Source organism: Podarcis vaucheri (assembly GCF_965113315.1).
Source record: "Podarcis vaucheri genome assembly, chromosome: 1".
NCBI lineage: Eukaryota > Metazoa > Chordata > Lepidosauria > Squamata > Lacertidae > Podarcis > Podarcis vaucheri.
In genome coordinates, this window is record NC_138759.1 from 120,893,621 (window position 1) to 120,912,652 (window position 19,032).

Genomic DNA, 19,032 nt, shown 5'->3' on the forward strand with positions numbered 1-19,032 from the left:
GTGGAGAGTTTTGGTGGGTATGAAGCTTTTAACGAATAACCTCTAAAGAGGTCTTCCCCCACACCCCTGCAGTTTGAAGTAGTTCCCAACTCTTGCTTCTCCATCTATTATTCCTTTTGAAATATACTCGGAGTCGAGAGTGGATTTCATTCTCTTTATTCAGCTCATAGTGTTGAGGAAGAATGGAAGTTCCCTCAGAATGTCTGCCTTATACACATTATTTACACAATGGGCCCCACATGATTGGCTAATTCCGGGGTTCTCTTGTAGGCCAATCAGGTTGCGGATTCCCTTCCACCTGGAGCTGGATTGGGTGGCTCCTTTGGACCAATCAAACTGCTGCATTCTGGATCCTTTTGTTCTAGGACCAATCAGACTGCAGCATTCTGAATCCTATTGTTCTAGGACCAATCAGACTGCTGCCTTTTGGATCCTATTCAACTCAGTACATAACACCTTTGCTGCCATTTTTCTCGCCCGGCCTTTCTGATTTGCGTATTCCTAGCAAATCCACCATTGCACACAGAACGCAAGGATGTCACAATACTGCATAACCAATCACAATCAGTTATGCTGTCAAAGGAGGGAAATGAAACCACATTGCTCTTAGGGAAATGGGGGGGATACATTCCTGTTTCAAGGCAGTCACAACAACACTCCTTGTTCTCTTGTACTGAAATGAAACTGCCTTGATGGGACCTGTCTGCTTGACCATCTCGCTGTCCAGCGCAGGCTCACATGCCTCCTCGGTTGGTGGGGCAGACATGCTATCCTGAAGTTGGGCGATAGAGGCCTCATTTGATGTTCCCACCTTAGCTGGGACATCTGGAAGTAGCTGGGAAGAAGGGTTGCCATACATCCAGAATTTCCCAGACATAGCCAGAATACTGCAGTTGGAAGCAATGTCCAGGCGGAAATCGCTAAAAATGTCTGGGGAAATCCAGACATATTCAGTGTCGCTTTTGGTGATTGTCCTTAAAAGTAGCTCCAAAATGTTAATTTTTAAGGAAGTCTTTTAATCCCATTGGCCTGAGATTCTTTGGGGCTTTATATACTAATAGTTCCAAATTCAATCCCAGAATGTTCAGATTACCACTGGGTTTTGGATGTTTGCATTGTTTCCACCCCAGCCAATTTCCCTCACGACACAGTCCAGCTGCATGGTACCATCATTCTCTGCGATGAAAGCTCCTCCTGTTGTAATTTTGGCTGCTTTTATTGTGTGGCTGCTTTTAGAAATCTACTTGTGGAGCTTTCTTTATACAGGACAGCCTCTTAACTTGTGTCCGGCACCTTTTCCATCTTCCTCTCCTGGCATATCCTGCCAAGATTTCCCCAGGTCGTCGTCGTCTTCTTCTTCTTCTTCTTCTTCTTCTTCTTCTTCTTCTTCTTCTCTCATCTTCTTAAATTCAGTGGGGCTTATTTCATAGTAAGTACACCAGGCTTGGTTGAATGTAGCTTGCTGATAATTTAAATGTAAGCCATCACCAATATTTCATTTTCAATCCAAACTGATTTGCTTAAATAATCAATCACGGCCCAAACATTTGCTTCTCATCAAGTGAGGCTGATCTGTTGTAATCTAATTACTGTGTCAGAAAACTGACAAGCAATTTAACCAACAATGAAAATACACTGTAAATAACACACATATGGAATGCATCCAGGATGTTTGATATCAGATCAGTAATTCATACTACATAAACCGCATCTTAACAAATAATATTTGAAAATGAGTGGTTTCGACGCGGTAATAGTAACAGCCTGATGGCAAGGACCTGTTCCGCTAGCATGTATGTGTCAGGACAGATTGTGTTGGCCATTGCAAATTGAAAATGTAGTCACTATTTCACTAGTTTTACAAAAAATGGACTCTCCAAATAAAGCCAATATACAAATATCCCTGCACAATTATTTAGGTTTAGGGTTACATATTAGACCTTTCTATGCATTACTTGCATGTAGGGAGTAAATATGTAGGGTGAGGAGTGGGGCTGGTGCTTTTGGTTCAGTCCCCAATGTCATGTATTTTTCTCTCTCCATTTGCATATTGCACTTGGTTGCATGAGAAGAAAGGTACCTTCCAGCTTAATCAGATACCCCAGTCATACACACTTTTATTGGGGTTGCCGTATTTTGAAAAGTTGTGTTGAGGTGTTGTGTTGTTGTTTTTAAAACGTTGTTGAGCTTTTTTTTATGGCAAATTCGCCAAGAAGAAGAAAACGTTTTCGAGCTATTTTTCAGGGAAATTGGCAAAAACAATATGGCCGACATGGCTTGACATTTTTTTTGTGCGGGTTTCCACCTGGACACTGATTCCGTGTATGTCCGGGAAATTCCAAATCTACGGCAACCCTAGTTTTCTTTTCACGCAGCAGCGTACATCAAGTGGTTCGTGGAAGAAAAATATGCAGGGCAGAGTCTGAATACCAGTTGCAGGGAATCACAAAGGGGAGGGTGCTATTGCCCCAATATTCTGCATGGTCTTCTGTTTTTATGTTCTACAAGCACGACCCTTCTCAGTCTGCTCAAAAGCTCTGGAGCCAACTGAGGATTCCCAGGTAAGATCCTCCCTCTATTGTGTGGGCAGATAGTCCCTCCCCCTACCTGGCCTGGTCACCTTGGCAACGCTTCCATAGGCAGGATTGGGCAAGTGACTGAGGTAGGCGGAGACCTTCAGGTATCCCACCTGGGGGAAGGTGAAGCCAAGCCTGTGCTAATGGGGCCGCATAGGGTCCAGGGGCTACACGCAACCACGCAAAGGGTGCCCCCCCCATTTAATGTGGGGAGCGGTCATTATGTTCTACAAGTATGACCCTGCTCAGTCTGCTCAAAAAGGGCCTCTCTTGTACCTGTATATAATAGAGGGGAGGAGGAATAAGAACAGCAGTGCAGCTAGAGATGGACCTCTCCCACAGATCAGGCCTCCCCAAATAACCACTCAGAGAGTGGCAGGTGATGATTGGAGCACGGCAGACAGGTCTCCAGACCTGGGCCTGCGTGGAAGCGATGCCACGGGACAGTCTAGATCACAAACACATAGCTCCTAAAACTCTTTTTTATTATTTCTTTAGCCCTCAGACTTCTTTCTTAGCAGTTTACAGTGGTACCTCAGGCTAAGTATTTAATTCGTTCCGGAGGTCTGTTCTTAACCTGAAACTGTTCTTAAACTGAAGCACCACTTTAGCTAATGGGGCCTCCTGCTGCCGCTGCACCGCCGGAGCCCGATTTCTGTTCTTGTCCTGAAGCAAAGTTCTTAACCTGAAGCACTATTTCAGGGTTAGTGGAGTGTGTAACCTGAAGCATATGTAACCTGAAGAATATGTAACCTGAGGTACCACTGTACTGTAACTCCTGAAACGCATTCCATTCTGCACATGGATAACTCCGGTGGTTAGCTGTAGTTACGGGTTAGCTAGCTCCTCTCTCACGTGTTGATTTTTTTTATGGCCGCATTACACCCCTGGACCTGAGGCTTCCCCCCACCCTAGACCATATTCCCTGCCCCACACCAGCTCATTGCCCACCCTAACTGGCTTAATTCTGCTCCCTCCACTATTCTTCCAGCAGTCGTGGTTGGTTGTCATAACCCGAATTCACCATTCCTACTTCATCAATCTACTTTCCTTCTGTGGTGGCTATGGAAGAAGTGAAGATGCTTCTTCAACGGCCATAGCAAAAGTCAGTCAGGCTGGTAAAGTAGTGACAAAGCGTTTTGCTTCCGCAGCCTTCTTGCCTAACATGAGAGAGCCCCTTTCTCACTAAGCAGGATGAAAATGAAGTGAGGTTTGTGAGGTTTATGAGGAGAGTCTGCAAAGCATGCTATGGCATGACTCATTTGCATCATATTGTGCTGGTGGCTGAATTCTGTCACCCTGCAGTGTGGACAGGAATAGGTAAAGGTAAAGGGACCCCTGACCATTAGGCCCAGTCGTGACTGACCCTGGGGTTGCAGCGCTTGTCTTGCTTTATTGGCCGAGGGAGCCGGCGTACAGCTTCCGGGTCATGTGGCCAGCATGACTAAGCCACTTCTGGCGAACCAGAGCAGCTCACAGAAACGCCGTTTACCTTCCTGCCAGAGCGGTACCTATTTATCTACTTGCACTGGCGTGCTTTCGAACTGCTAGGTTGGCAGGAGCAGGGACCGAGCAACGGGAGCTCACTCCGTCGCGGGGATTCGAACTGCCAACCTTTTGATCGGCAAGCCCTTGGCTCTGTGGTTTAACCCACAGCACTACCCGCGTCCCTATGTGGACAGGAATAGCCAGAGCCTATTTCATTGTATGCCATCATGTGTGTGAGACATTTCCCCTACAAGTCAAGGGACAATGGGCCTTGCGAGTGGATTATGCAAGGGGAACATCTTAAATTGGTCAGACAAATCTCTTTCTAAACTACATGAATAGATAGAATCTGCAGGTCCCTTATATGTGTGTGTTAAATGTAACTTATTTCACGCATTCCAATTTAAGAGCACATTCTTTGATATGCTAATGTGGATTTGAAAGTGTCATAACTTCCCTTTTAATAATACGTTCCGTGATAGTGATGCAAACTGTAATTATATATCATGGGCTCAAGCCTAGCATCTACTTATATGTGTGTCAAGTGCATTTATTTCTAAATATATAATTGTGTCAAGTACTTAGAATAGTAGGCAAAAATAAGGGGGAAAGCAAGGGGAAATCTCCTAAGGCAGACTGCGATCTACTCCCACTATTAACAAACTGGCAGGGATCTACCCACTGGATTGACCAAAGTTGTTGATCAGTGGTTAGCCCCGCGATTGACCAGAGTAGATTGCTGTTATGTACTGAGTTGAATAGGATCCAAAATGCAGCAGTCTGATTGGTCCTAGAACAATAGGATCCAAAATGCAGCAATCTGATTGGTCCTAGAACAACAGGATCCAAAATGCAGCAGTCTGATTGGTCTGCAGGAGCCACCGAATCCAGCTCCAGATGGAAGTGAATCCACAACCTGTTTGGCCTACAGGAGAGTTCCGGAATTAGCCAATCACGTGTAGCCCATTGTGTAAATAATGTATATAAAGCAGATACTTTGGGGAAACTTTCATTCCTCCTCACCACTATGAGCTGAATAAAGAGCATGAAATCCACTCTCGACTCCAAGTATATTTCAGTTGCGATCGACCAGTTGGACATGCCTGCCCTAAGGCGTATGAGAATGCAAGGAAAACCCCAGGAAAGAACATATGGACTAGAGAATTTGATGATAAAATGGCATGCCATATAATAGCTTTTAAAGAGGGGGGCATTGCAATGACCTCAGTGGGGTGAATGAAGAGGTTGCAGAGAATTACAGCCATCAACTGCATTCAGACATCACAAATCATGGGCGTAGCCAAGATTTATTTTAGGGGGGGCAAGCTTTATGTTGGGGGGGCAGAACCAAGTTATTTGTAATGAAATTGGTCAGTTAGTTAAGAATCCCCCCATTTATTTATTTATTATTAATGTTGCAATACATACAATATGAGACAACTTCATCGACTACAGTGGTGCCTTGCGTTACAGACGCTTCAGGTTACATACGCTTCAGGTTACAGACTCTGCTAACCCAGAAATAGTGCTTCAGGTTAAGAACTTTGCTTCAGGATAAGAACAGAAATCGTGCTCCTGCGGCACGGCAGCAGCAGGAGGCCCCATTAGCTAAAGTGATCCTTCGGGTTAAGAACAGTTTCAGGTTAAGAACGGACCTCTGAAACGAATTAAGTACTTAACCCGAGGTACCACTGTATATGGAATCTTTACATACATTACTTTTCTGTGGCGATCACACAGGGTCCCCGGACATTTCACCGTCTATTGATCCCTGTGCCACCACTTTATTTCTCACTGCCACCACCCAGGCCCTACCTGGGTAAAATACTGAGTCCAGTCAGGGTTAAATTGGAACATAAACTTCTGTTTATTTATTGCAGTTTAACAGGCGTGTGGCTTCATAAACAGTATCGGTCCATTACAACCATGGGGTGCCTATCCAGACCTATAACTTCTGCTAAATCACTCACTAAACCACCTCTCAGATTTTTACTTGTGTTCCTGACTCAGCTTATTTCGCTACACTAACTCAACCTACCTACAGAATACATGATATTCATAAATTCACATTTTCACATTTCATTATGTACCAGCATTTATCCATTTCTTATTTCTTGCCCTGTGTCTTCCCTCCCCCCATGCGTGACTTCCTTGTTATTATTTTGTTAAGAATTTTTATTAATTTACTTGATGGGGGGGGGCAGATGCCTGCCTGCATCCCCCTGGCTAAGCCCATGTCACAAGCCATAGTTTATCATGACAAAAATGAGCCTGGGGTTCTGTGCCCCCCCCTCTCCTCTGGCACAGCCATGATGAGGAGCTTGCACGTTTTTGCTTCTTCCACTTTTGATTAATCTCAGTTAGCATGGTATCTGAACCCTAGACCTGGACTTTTTGCTTGCACTCTGGACACTGTCTGTTTCCCCTGAAGTCCTACAGAACTTGACTGCGGGGAAACGTCTATTCAGCTAGATCAGGGGTCTGCAACCCGCGGCTCCGGAGCCGCATGTGGCTCTTTTACACCTTTGCCGCGGCTCTGGGGCGGATACTAGCGAGGGGAGGAGGCGCATTGTGCGCCCTGACACTCCCCACTGTCGCGGGCGCTGTACTGGCTGTGACGTCGCATGGGGGCGGTGCGTGCGTTAGTCACGCACCGTCCCGACGTCACCTTCCTGCCCGCCCGCCCACTACATTGTAAGGGGCATGAACGCTGGTCACTGCATTGAAAGGGGGCATGTACGCTGGTCACTGTTTTGAAGGGGAGTGAAGAACACACACACACAAAAAGGTAACTTGTTAATTTAACGTTTATTTCTATGAGGAGGAGTAATTCTGAGGGGCCAAACAAAGAAATAATAATAAAAGTGACAAAAAAGTTATTTTTATAATGACGAGTTTTGCGGCTCAGGGTTTTTTTTTCTTTGGAAACGGGTCCAAGTGGCTCTTTTTGTCTTAAAGGTTGCAGACCCCTGAGCTAGATGGATTAAAAGGGTAAAAGAGTATTGGGAAATGATATATAATGAATAGGGTAAAAATATTTTAAAAGTACTTTTCAAAAAAACCCCAAAGTCTTTTTTGTTGGGGATAATTCAGAGGGCAATTCCCAGGTGTCAAAAGAGACTATTTATGTATGCTACTACGGCAGCCCGTGTTTTGTTAGCCCAAAAATCGAAAACGAGTGAGGTTCCAACCAAAGAAGAATGGCAACTTAAACAGATGGAATACGCGCAGCTTGAAGATTTAACATATAGAACAAGAGAACAAGAAGAAAGTACGTTTAAAGAAGACTGGAAAATGTTTACTGAATATATAGGTGAATATAGTGTTCATTTAAAAATGCTGGTAGCATTAAGATAAATTCAACAGTGTAAATAAGTTTTGATGGATGTAATAATGGAACACTGAACGGTTTAGTTCATGTAAAATAGGCAGGGATGTATGGTATGCAAAATGAACCAAGGAAAAGAGAAGAAGGGAAGTCATTGATTTAAGGTTGTTTAAATGAGTATTTTGAAATGGAAATGATAAAATTTAATAAAAATTATGTATATATGGGATGCAGGTGGCACTGTGGGTTAAACCACAGAGCCTAGGACCTGCCGATCAGAAGGTCGGCGGTTCGAATCCCCGCGATGGAGTGAGCTCCCGTTGCTCGGTCCCTGCCCCAAACCTAGCAGTTTGAAAGCACATCAGAGTGCAAGTAGATAAATAGGTACCACTCCAGTGGGAAGATAAATGGCATTTACGTGCGCTGTTCTGGTTCACCAGAAGTGGCTTAGCCATGCTGGCCACATGACCCAGAAGCTGTACACCGGCTCCCTTGGCCAGTAAAGCGAGATGAGCGCCACAACCCCAGAGTCGGCCACGACTGCACCTAATGGTCAGGGGTCCATACACACACACACACACACACACACACACACACACACACACACACACTGGCCTGATTAAATATAAGGCAGATTCCTATGTACCTATGATCCCGCAACTCCAAGGGTTTTTGGTGGGGGCAGGCATCTCTCCCCCAGCCATTCCCAAGGATGCAGGCTCTCCTTTCTTCCAAAGCAACTTCATTGACAGAGCAATTGCTCCATTAGCTTGCATAGGAGAAAAGAAGAGGCTGGGAGTGGACAAGGAGAGAGTCTCGTCCCTTTTGCAAGGATGCTTGAGGTAACAGGGTCCTTGCTGTTGGCGGTTGCATTCCAGCCCTACTCATCACTTGGGATCCAACCTATTATTTCCTCCTGTGCACGTTTATGGAGATCTCTCACACTATTAACTTGCATTAACTGTATTCAGACATGTGCAGGCATGTAGTTGAGTAAAAAAAAAAGGTGGGGTGACTGTTCCACCAACCTCCACCTTGTGTGTTAAATAGTAAAGGTAAAGGACCCCTGGACGTTTAAGTCTAGTCAAAGGCGACTATGGGGTTGTGGTGCTCATCTTGCTTTCAGGCCGAGGGAGCCAGTGTTTGTCCATAGTCCATGTAGCCAGCATGACTAAACTGCTTCTGGTGCAATGGAACAGCGTGGTGAAAACCAGAGCGCACGGAAACTCTCTTTACCTTCCCACCACAGCGGTACCTATTTATCTACTTGCACTGGTGTGCTTTCGAACTGCTAAATTGGCAGGAGCTGGGACAGAGCAATGGGAGCATAGCTGTCAACTTTTCCCTTTTCTTGCGAGGAATCCTATTTGGAATAAAGGAATTTCCCTTAAAAAAGGGAAAACGTTGACAGCTATGAATGGGAGCTCTCTCTGTCATGGGGATTCAAACTGCCGACCTTCTGATCGGCCGGCCCAAGTGGCTCAGTGGTTTAGACCACAGTGCCACCCATGTCCTATGTTGGCAACATAGGACTGTATGGCGCTACATATGGGACTCACTTTATTATTATTATTTTTTAAAATAATATTTATTAAAGTTTCACAAACAATACAGAACCAAAACATATAAAAAATACACAATAAGAAACAATTAGCAAAATAAAAGAAAGAAGAAAAGAAAGGAAGAAAAGAACAACCAAAAAGCAAAACAGAAAATAGGTTAATATTTTCATCTCTCATACTTCATTCACTTGTTTCCTGACCTCCTCCCACCTCCCACCTTGTACTCCAGTTCAAATATTAAATTCAGCAAATCCTTACCCTCTAGCATTTATCCTTTATCAATCCCCATTTACATTTTCTTTAAAATCTTTTTACCAGTACCACTTCTTTTCAATCAGACATCATTTTAACATTCCTTAATTTTACAGTGCTTCTGCAAGTAGTCTTTAAATTTCTTCCAATCTTCCTCCACCGACTCTTCTCCCTGGTCACGAATTCTGCCAGTCATTTCTGCCAATTCCATGTAGTCCATCACTTTCATCTGCCATTCTTCCAGTGTGGGTAGCTCCTGGGTCTTCCAATACTTCACGATGAGTAATCTTGCTGCTGTTGTAGCATACATAAAGAAAGTTCTATCCTTTTTTGGCACCAATTGGCCGACCATGCCCAGGAGAAAGGCCTCTGGTTTCTTCAGGAAGGTATATTTAAATACCTTTTTCATTTCATTATATATCATCTCCCAGAACGCCTTAATCCTTGGGCACGTCCACCAAAGGTGAAAGAATGTACCTTCTGTTTCTTTACATTTCCAGCATTTATTGTCGGGCAAGTGATAAATTTTTGCAAGCTTGACTGGGGTCATGTACCACCTATATATCATTTTCATAATATTCTCTCTTAAGGCATTACATGCCGTACATTTCGTACCTGTGGTCCACAACTGTTCCCAGTCAGCAAACATAATGTTATGTCCAACATCCTGTGCCCATTTAATTATAGCAGATTTTACCGTTTCATCCTGAGTATTCCATTTTAACAGCAAATTATACATTCTTGAAAGTATCTTAGTATTGGGTTCTAACAATCATATGGGGATCACTTTATCTTCTCTGTGTCATCTGCTATCAGGAAGCTCTGGGTTCCGTATCCCTTACTTTGTGTGATAGAGAAAGGTGAGGGCCTAAGACACTCTTTTTATTACACTTAGCAGAGTCATGTATCCCATAATGGTATTATAAACAAGAGAGATTCAGGAGCGTATTGCATACTGCGTGCTCATGAGCGGCAGTTGCCAGTACAGCGACACCTCCCAAATGAAAAAGGCTTCAGTATGTGGAATGTACGTACCCAGAGCACTACAGTCTCCCGAGACAACTAGCAAAGACAGGGTTAACTACTTTTGACAAACTCCGCTGAAAAATACTGGCATGAGACTTGCAAGCAGCTACAAGGAAACGTAAACATAAGCTGAAGATGATGAAAACTAATTAGCTAAGTCTTCTGGAATCAAATCTTAACATGATGTGATTATATATCAAGAGGAAAAACACAATGTTTAGACTGCATGTAATTTCAGTAATATGGTAATGAAGCACAGTGCATAATTTCTGACCCAACTAATCCCGCAGGCTTTTGAAATTTCTGTTTTTGACAACAAATCATTGGTAGCGTTCCAGCAGTCGGTGACAATATTGTAATGGATACCAAGAGACCAGTTAAGTATTGAAATGTGAATGAAAATCTCCAGCATTTGTTAAATAGAAAACAAAAACACTCCCGTTTCTGCCAGCCTGGAGAAATTGCAAGCAGGCTGGCAGTTTCAAAGCTCCCAAGATCAGAGACTCTGAATGCTTGTTGATGTGGATCATGAGCAGGAGAGGGCTATTCTGGTCCTATCCTGCTTCTGGGCTTCGCAGAGGAAGCCAGTTGACCACTGTGGAAAAGAAGTTGCCTCTTGAACTAGTGGAGTTTTCCTGAGCAAAATTCAAAGTGTTTTTGCTGACCTTTAAAGCCCTAAATGGCCTTGGCCCAGTATACTTGAAGGAGCATCTCCACCCCCATCATTCAGCCCAGACACTGAGGTCCAGCTCCAAGGGCCTTCTGGCGGTTCCCCACTGCGAGAAGTGAAGTTATAGGGAACCAGGCAGAGGGCCTTCTTGGTAGTGGCACCCGCCCTGTGGAATACCCTCCATCAGATGTCAAGGAAATAAACAACTATCTGAAGACATCTGAAGGCAGCCCTATTTAGGGAAGTTTTTAATGTTTGGTGGTTTATTGCTTTTTTATTAATATTCTGTTGGGAGCCACACAGAGAGGCTGCGGAAACCCAGCTATACGGGCGGGGTATAAATTATTATTATTATTCATTGTTCAAACTAATTGTATTGACACAGAACACCTACATGCAAAATATTGTTTTTCAACATTAGGAAGGCGTGTGAAAATAAGTACAGGGGAGATATTTTACATCCCACTGGCTTATCTGCTACATTTGCAAAACAAGTGAATAAAATGCTTTAAAACCTGGGGGGAAAAGACCTTCAGGAACAAGAATAAAACAAAGTTCTGAGACCTTGGTGGACTTAAGTGGAAAGAGGAAATGATTAGCCATATTTAGATATTTGAAGTCACCTAGATGAAGGAGCAGATCTGTAGGACCCAAACCAAATGGTTGAAATGATAAGAAAGGGGATTTTGACAACACTACCATCTGCAGTTTTGCAAGGTAGCTTCTCGAAAATCCCAGACAAAACAGGTTGAATCCATCACACATGTCTTATTTTATTGCCCATTTTATGCAAAAAATATATGATAAGCATTTGGGCAATGAAACAGACTCCCTTAGGAGGTAGTAGACTCTCATTCATTTGAAGTTTCTTAAGCATAGGCTCATAGGCTCATCATCATGACCATCTCTTAGCAATGCTTGGCAGGGGGTTGGACTCGATGGCCCTTGTGGTCTCGTCCAACTCTATGATTCTATGATTCTATGATTCAATGCAGTGGATTTCCTGCACCAGCAGAGAGGTGGACTAGATGACATTTGTAGGTAACAGGTAAAGGCCCCCTGGACAGTTAAGTCCAGTCAAAGGCAACTACAGTGGTATCTTGGGTTACAGACGCTTCAGGTTACGGACGCTTCAGGCTACAGACTCCACTAACCCAGAAATAGTACCTCAGGTTAAGAACTTTGCTTCAGGATGAGAACAGAAATCGTGTGGCGGTAGTGGGAGGCCCCATTAGCTAAAGTGGTACCTCAGGTTAAGAACAGTTTCAGGTTAAGAACGGACCTCCAGTACAGTGTTACCTCGGTTTACGAACTTAATCCATTCCGGTAGTCTGTTCTTAAACCGAAACTGTTCTTAAACCGAGGCACACTTTCCCTAATGAGACCTCCTGCTGCCAACGCCCTTCCACCGTTCGGATTCCATTCTTAGACCAAGGTAAAGTTCTAAAATCGGGACACTACTTCCAGTTTTGCAGTGATCTTAAACTGAATCGTTCTTAAACAGGACTGTTCTTAAATCGAGGTACCACTGTATGGGGTTGCAGCGTTCATCTCACTTTCAGGCCGAGGGAGCCGGCGTTTGTCCACAGCTTTCTGGGTCATGTAGCCAGCAGGACTAAACCGCTTCTGGTGCAACGGAACACTGTGACGGAAACCAGAGCTTCTGTTTACCTTCCCGCCGCAGCAGTACCTATTTATCTACTTGCACTGGCATAATTTCGAACTGCTAGGTTGGCAGGAGCTGGGACAGAACAACGGGAGCTCACCCCCATTGTGGGGATTCGAACCACTGACCTTCTGGTTGGCAAGCCGAAGAGGGTCAGTGGTAGACCACAGCGCCACCCTTCCAACTGTATGAGTCTATTACTTGACTACAAAGACATAATTAAATATAAGATCATGTGCTGAAACTCAAGTTCTACTGCATGCCTTGCGATTTCATCACTGAAGTCAGATGCTCCAGATATACATTTTAAAATAAAATCTTTAAACTAATAATTACCCCACTTCGACACTGACCTGTAAGTTTTCCCTTGTCTTATTTGAGAGAATATAAGTACTTCTCCAGAGTGGCTTAGTTTAATTTGTATGATAATGATTGCTGCAAAATAGGTATCAAATGCAGACCTTACGCCATCTGTAATTAATGGCTTCACGACATGTTTTAACATAAAGGTGAAGTTTAAGAGTCTCGTATCTTACCTTGACCTATTTTGGGCAGGTTTGGAAGCAGATAATTTGGGGGCCAAATGAATGCATTTCTTATAGCCCTGATGTAGCAAGAGGAACAGCCTTGCTCAGTGGTTGCAGTGCTGCTGTTACAATTGGCATTGCCCACAGAAAAACAGCTGCAGCCTGCCTGAAATATACTCAGAGTCGCAAAGTGATTTCATGCTCTTTATTCAGCTTATAGTGGTGAGGAGGAATGAATGAAAGTCCCCTTACAGTATCTGCTTTATATACATTATTTACACAATGGGCTGCACATGATTGGCTAATTCCAGAATTCTACTGTAAGCCAATCAGGTTGTGGATTCACTTCTATCTGGAGCAGGATTGGGTGGTTCCTGCCAACCAATCATACTGCTGCATTGTTCTAGGACCAATCAGACTGCTGCATTCTGAATCCTATTGTTCTAGGACCAATCAGACTGCTGCAGTTTGGATCCTATTCAACTCAGTACATAACACTGCCCAAATGGAAAATGTGCAAAATCCTTATTATTCTCGATTAACTGTCAAAATGCCAATAAGTATAGCATGCGTCCTAAATTTCTGTGTACTACGGAGATATGCACTCCATCTCTGTGCCCTAGGAATACAATGACACCCCTTTGGATGCCTCCCAGACCCTTACAGAGCTTGTCTGAGGCCTGGAGCAGAAGTCTTGTTCGAATAAAGTTCTAAACTCAAAACAGCATAAGTCTGGCCTGTCCTTGATGTGCCCTCCAGCCAACCTAGCCCCCTGAGGCCAGTGTACCTGGCTGCCCAACCCCAGCATGGTCCTGGGTGCCTCTATTAATGAGGGCTAGGTTATCCAGTGTCAAGGGTACAGGGGAGGTTTCGCTCCTGTTGCAGAACTGCATTTAAAGCCCTTCACGGCCTAGGACCCTCGTACCTACGGGACTGCCTCGCCCGGTACGCCCCAAGGAGAGCCTCAAGGTCCATAAATAGCAACACCCTAGAGGTCCCGGGCCCTAAGGAAGTTAGATTAGCTTCAACCAGAGCCAGGGCCTTTTCAACACTGGCTCCGGCCTGGTGGAACGCTCTGCCTCATGAGACCAGGGCCCTGCAGGATCTGATTTCTTTCCGTAGGGCCTGTAAGACAGAGTTGTTCCACCTGGCCTTTGGCTTAGAATCAATTCGATTCCCTCCCCCTCTTTCTTTTTTCCTTTCTCCTCCTCTGAAGAGGCTGCATCTTAATGTTTTAATGTTGTATTTTAATCTTGTTTTTTAAATTGTATTTTAATCAACTTGGTTTTATTATTGGTTGTTAGCCGTAGAGCGCATTGGTTGTTAGCGTAGAGTGCATTGCAGTAGTCCAAGTGGGAGATAACGAGAGCATGCACCACTCTGGCGAGACAGTCCGCGGACAGGTAGGGTCTCAGCCTTCATACCAGATGGAGCTGGCAGACAGCTGCCCTGGACACAGAATTGTGCCACTCTAGGTGCTGTGGGTTAATCCACAGAGCCTAGGACTTGCCAATCAGAAGGTCAGTGGTTTGAATCCCCGCTACGGGGTGAGCTCCCGTTGCTCGGTCCCTGCTCCTGCCAACCTAGCAGTTCAAAAGCACGTCAAAGTGCAAGAAGATATATAGGTACCACTCCGGCGGGAAGGTAAATGGCGTTTCCGTGCGCTGCTCTGGTTCGCCAGAAGCGGCTTAGTCATGCTGGCCACATGACCCGGGAGCTGTACGCTGGCTCCCTCGGCCAATAAAGCAAGATGAGCACCGCAACCTCAGAGTCGGCCACAACTGGACCTAATGGTCAGGGGTTCCTTTACCTTTAGGATGTGCCCTGGTGCTTTAGGTTTGGGATGTGGTCTCCCAGTTACTTGATGGTCTACACACTTTCTCTTCCCAGTCTCTCTCCCCCTGCCCCCCATCTCCTTCCCCACCTTGCCCTTTTCTGGAGCATTTCGCTCATTTGGTTTTGCCCTCTTACTGCAAGGTTTTTCTCCAGGTCCCAGACTTTTGTCTGCCAGGTGTTGGCAACCCTGTGGCATCCGCAGGTGTCTCGTCCTGCTTTAGGATGCTGTTGACCCAGGGACCCTAATTGTCATCCCTGCCCATAATCTGGTGTCAACGTTTGTGTGAAGAATACAAAGGACGCTAGAGAGAACCATTTCCTTCTATTTGCAGATTTGAAATGGAACAACTTGAAATGAAGAGATGGCTTTTTTTTCCCCCCAGAGGCACCGGCTTTGCTGAAACCAATTATCAAGGGCACTCTATTCTCAAGAGTATCTAAGTGTTTTCAGTGAATAAGGGCCCCTTTTATCTCTTAAGGAGTTAAAAAAATAAATAAATGCAACACTTTTGAGAGCGATTGTTTGGGGGTTTTCTTCTTCCTCGGCTGCCTGTTGCTCTCATAAGAAACTTCCTGCTGATTTGACTTCTCCTTCTGCTGTGAGACGGTTGCCAGGATTTACATGATTGCCAAAAGGAACAACTGGATTGAGAATAAAGAATAATAAGAGCTTTTCCCCCAGGGAGAGAATAAAAGCAAAGGGGGGAGAGAGAGGTGGCTAAACTATACTATCTTCCTATTCAATTACTTTATTCAGCCTCTATTTTGGATTCTACTGCATCTAATAAAAGCCAAAATAGCCTGTTGGCCTGGAATGGAAGGCTGAGATTAACAAGGGAACAATTTCAATTTCAGCAGAAACCCATTTGTAAAAGCTGCTGTTCTGTTCTGCAAGCATGTTGCTTTTGACTTAAAAGTTGACCAGGTTGTAATGCATAGGGGCCATTACAGTTTTGTACATTAAGTTTTGCAGTTTTTTTTGGGGGGGGGGTTAGTGGCAGAGGGGATGAATATGAAAAATGTAAAGGAAGATCTGTGTCAACATCATGGCTACTGCTTCTCTGTGGGTTTTTTTTAATGTGTTGTAACATTTTAGGGTGCACACACATAGCAGGCACACACTCCGCAGAAAACCAAACCTTCACCCTTCAAAATTTAGGAAATATTCCCCAATACATAATGCCTTTTGGGTGGTCTTTGATTAAGCGCTTAAGCAATTTCAAGTCTGTAAAAGTTCTTGCACAGCTTTGTTCTTGGTCTCTCACCTCCTTGCAAGTGAGGGTGGGGGGACGACTCTGCTGCAACAGAAAAATAAAGATCTTCCTTGCTTTTCGCCGAATCCTGCCTTCATCCATTCTTCTCTGACCAAACATGAACTTAAGGGACACCGAGTCCCTTGGGGAGTTGGGCTGCAAAAGCAAACCCAATTTTTTCTAGTCACTAGAACGGTGTGCTTAAATGCTAGTATTTTTGTACATGGTGCTTGCTGTTGAATGGTCACTGTAAAATGTGAAGGTTCATTATTGTCTCACAAGTTGTGTATGTCTTTAAGGGCCAGGGCAAATAACGAGACCCAGCAGTGGCGTACCGTGGGTTGTCAGCACCCGGGGCAAGGCAAGTAATTTGTGCCCCCTAACCCGTGGATTTGCGCCCCCTAACCTGTGGATTTGTGCCCCCTAACCCTAACCCCCAGATGTTGCGCCCGGTGCAGCCGCCCCCCCTGCACCCCCCACGCTACGCCACTGAGACCCAGTCTTACAGCTGTGAAACATAGCAGGTGCTGCTAGGTTGTGTTAATCAAGCTGTGTCAGCATTTGGGTATAGTATATAAGGAGCAGCACCTAGCTCTCTCCTTACCCTGGGGGATGGGTTGGTGGTTGGGTCATGTTTGTTGTTGTTACTTTTAGTGTAAAATGAGTTTTTGTTTTGTTATTAAAACCTTGTTAAAGTTATTTTTGAGTTCCTTGTTATGCATAGTCTCCCCAGCAAGCTCTCTGCAGCGCTACTAAACTGTAAATAGTCAACATCTGCAACTGTTTAAACCCTTTTAAAGTATGTCCAATTTTTGTGTGGTTTTTTTGTATTGTAGATAGTTGGTAGCAGTGGTGTTTTTTTTCTGGGGGTACGCAGGGGTGCACATACCCTCTAAACATTTTGTGAATCTAAGTTTGGCCTCATTGAGGAGCGGTATTTCAATATGAGTAGGAAAATGAAAGTGCCCCTAAACATTTTTAAAGAAAAAAGCACTGGCTGGTAGTATCTCAATTTGTATTTAGTATAAAAGCTCTATGGAGCTAAATAAAGGAAAAGGTACCCCTGACCTTTAGGTCCAGTCGTGGACGACTCTGGGGTTGCAGTGCTCATCTCACTCTATAGGCCAAGGGAGCCGGCGTTTGTCCGCAGACAACTTCCGGGTCATGTGGCCAGCATGACTAAGCCGCTTCTGGCGAAACCAGAGCAGCGCATGGAAACGCCGTTTACCTTCCCGTAGGAGTGGTACCTATTTATCTACTTGCACTTTGACGTGCTTTCGAACTGCTAGGTGGGCAGGAGCTGGGACCGAACAATGGGAATTCACCTTGTCGCGGGGATTCGAACCGCCGACCTTCTGATCGGCAAGCCCTAGGCTCAGTGGAATAGAATACCCCATAATGATTGTCTGTTGGCAATGTAGGACTGTATGGCGCTACATATGGGAATCACTTTATTTTCTCAGTGTAGTTTGCTATCAGGAAGCTCTGGATTTGCATGTAGTTTTTCAACCAAATTTGTATTCCCATAGCTCAATCAGAGATAAAAGGTTGGTAAATCAGGTAGCATCAGAAATGACAGGTAAAGGAATTGCACAAAAGCAGTATCCAGGAAGCTACTTCTAATAGGACGTGTTGACTAAATCTACACTTTTTTAGCTGATCAACATAAGCACAAGAAAGATCTTTGAACTGTAAGATGCATCACTGTCCGTCTGGCAATCACAGATTCAGAGAAATGGAAATTGCTGACAAGCAACTTTGGTGATGCTTGCCATCTAGTGGATGCTGCTCATATGCACACGTAATGAAAATAGTATTTTATATACAGTGGTGCCTCGCAAGATGAAATTAACCCGCTCCGCGAGTCTCTTCGTCTTGCGGTTTTTTCGTCTTGTGAAGCACGGCTATTAGCGGCTTAGCGGCTATTAACGGCTTAGCGGCTATTAACAGCTTAGCGGCTTTAAGAAAAAGGAAACAAACTCGCAAGAACTCGCAAGACGTTTCGTCTTGCAAAGCAAGCCCATAGGGAAATTCGTCTTGCGGAACGACTCAAAAAAAGGAAAACTCTTTCGTCCTGCACGTTTTTCGTCTTGCGAAGCATTCGTCTTGCGAGGTACCACTGTATAAAGGTAAAGGTACCCCTGCCCGTACGGGCCAGTCATGTCCGACTCTAGGGTTGTGCGCCCATCTCACTTAATAGGCCGGGGGCCAGCGCTGTCCGGAGACACTTCCGGGTCACGTGGCCAGCGTGACGAAGCTGCTCTGGCGAGCCAGCACCAGCGCAGCACACGGAAACGCCGTTTATCTTCCCGCTATAAAGCGGTACCTATTTATCTACTTGCACTTAGGGGTGCTTTCGAACTGCTAGGTGGGCAGGAGCTGGGACCGAAAGATGGGAGCTCACCCCGTCGCGGGGATTCGAACCGCCGACCATGCGATCGGCAAGTCCTAGGCACTGAGGTTTTACCCACAGCGCCACCCGCGTCCCTTGCATTTTATATATAAATTAGAGTTAATATTAAATGACAATGGACTGCTGCCTAGACAAGCAGAAAAAAGTGAGTCTGGCACTTAAGTCCAGTCGTGACAGGTATTAGAGATTTTGCGATCCCATAAGTCTCTACACTAGTGCCTAATGTATTATTTCATTTAGTTGAAATGAACTTTGTACATTCTTGTTGCTTGAATAACCTGCTTGGGCACCTTTGTTTAATGATTGGATTGTTGCTTATTATCTTGTAGAAATATTAAGAGAGAGGATGGAAAAAGGATTTATATTCACTGTCACAATTCAGTTGGTTATGGTTAACCTTTCATCTTTGCCTTTTTCAACCTGTCCTCCCTTCAA

At 44.6% G+C, this 19,032-nt stretch overlaps 1 long non-coding RNA gene across 1 annotated transcript; it reads left to right on the forward strand.

Annotated features, from left to right (window-relative positions):
• The first annotated feature begins 345 nt into the window (after positions 1-345).
• Positions 346-15,450, forward strand: LOC309525311. The gene is made up of 3 exons (XR_014216139.1): positions 346-749; positions 2,376-2,561; positions 15,264-15,450. It is a non-coding gene; the product is annotated as an uncharacterized lncRNA (long non-coding RNA).
• The last annotated feature ends 3,582 nt before the right edge of the window (positions 15,451-19,032 follow it).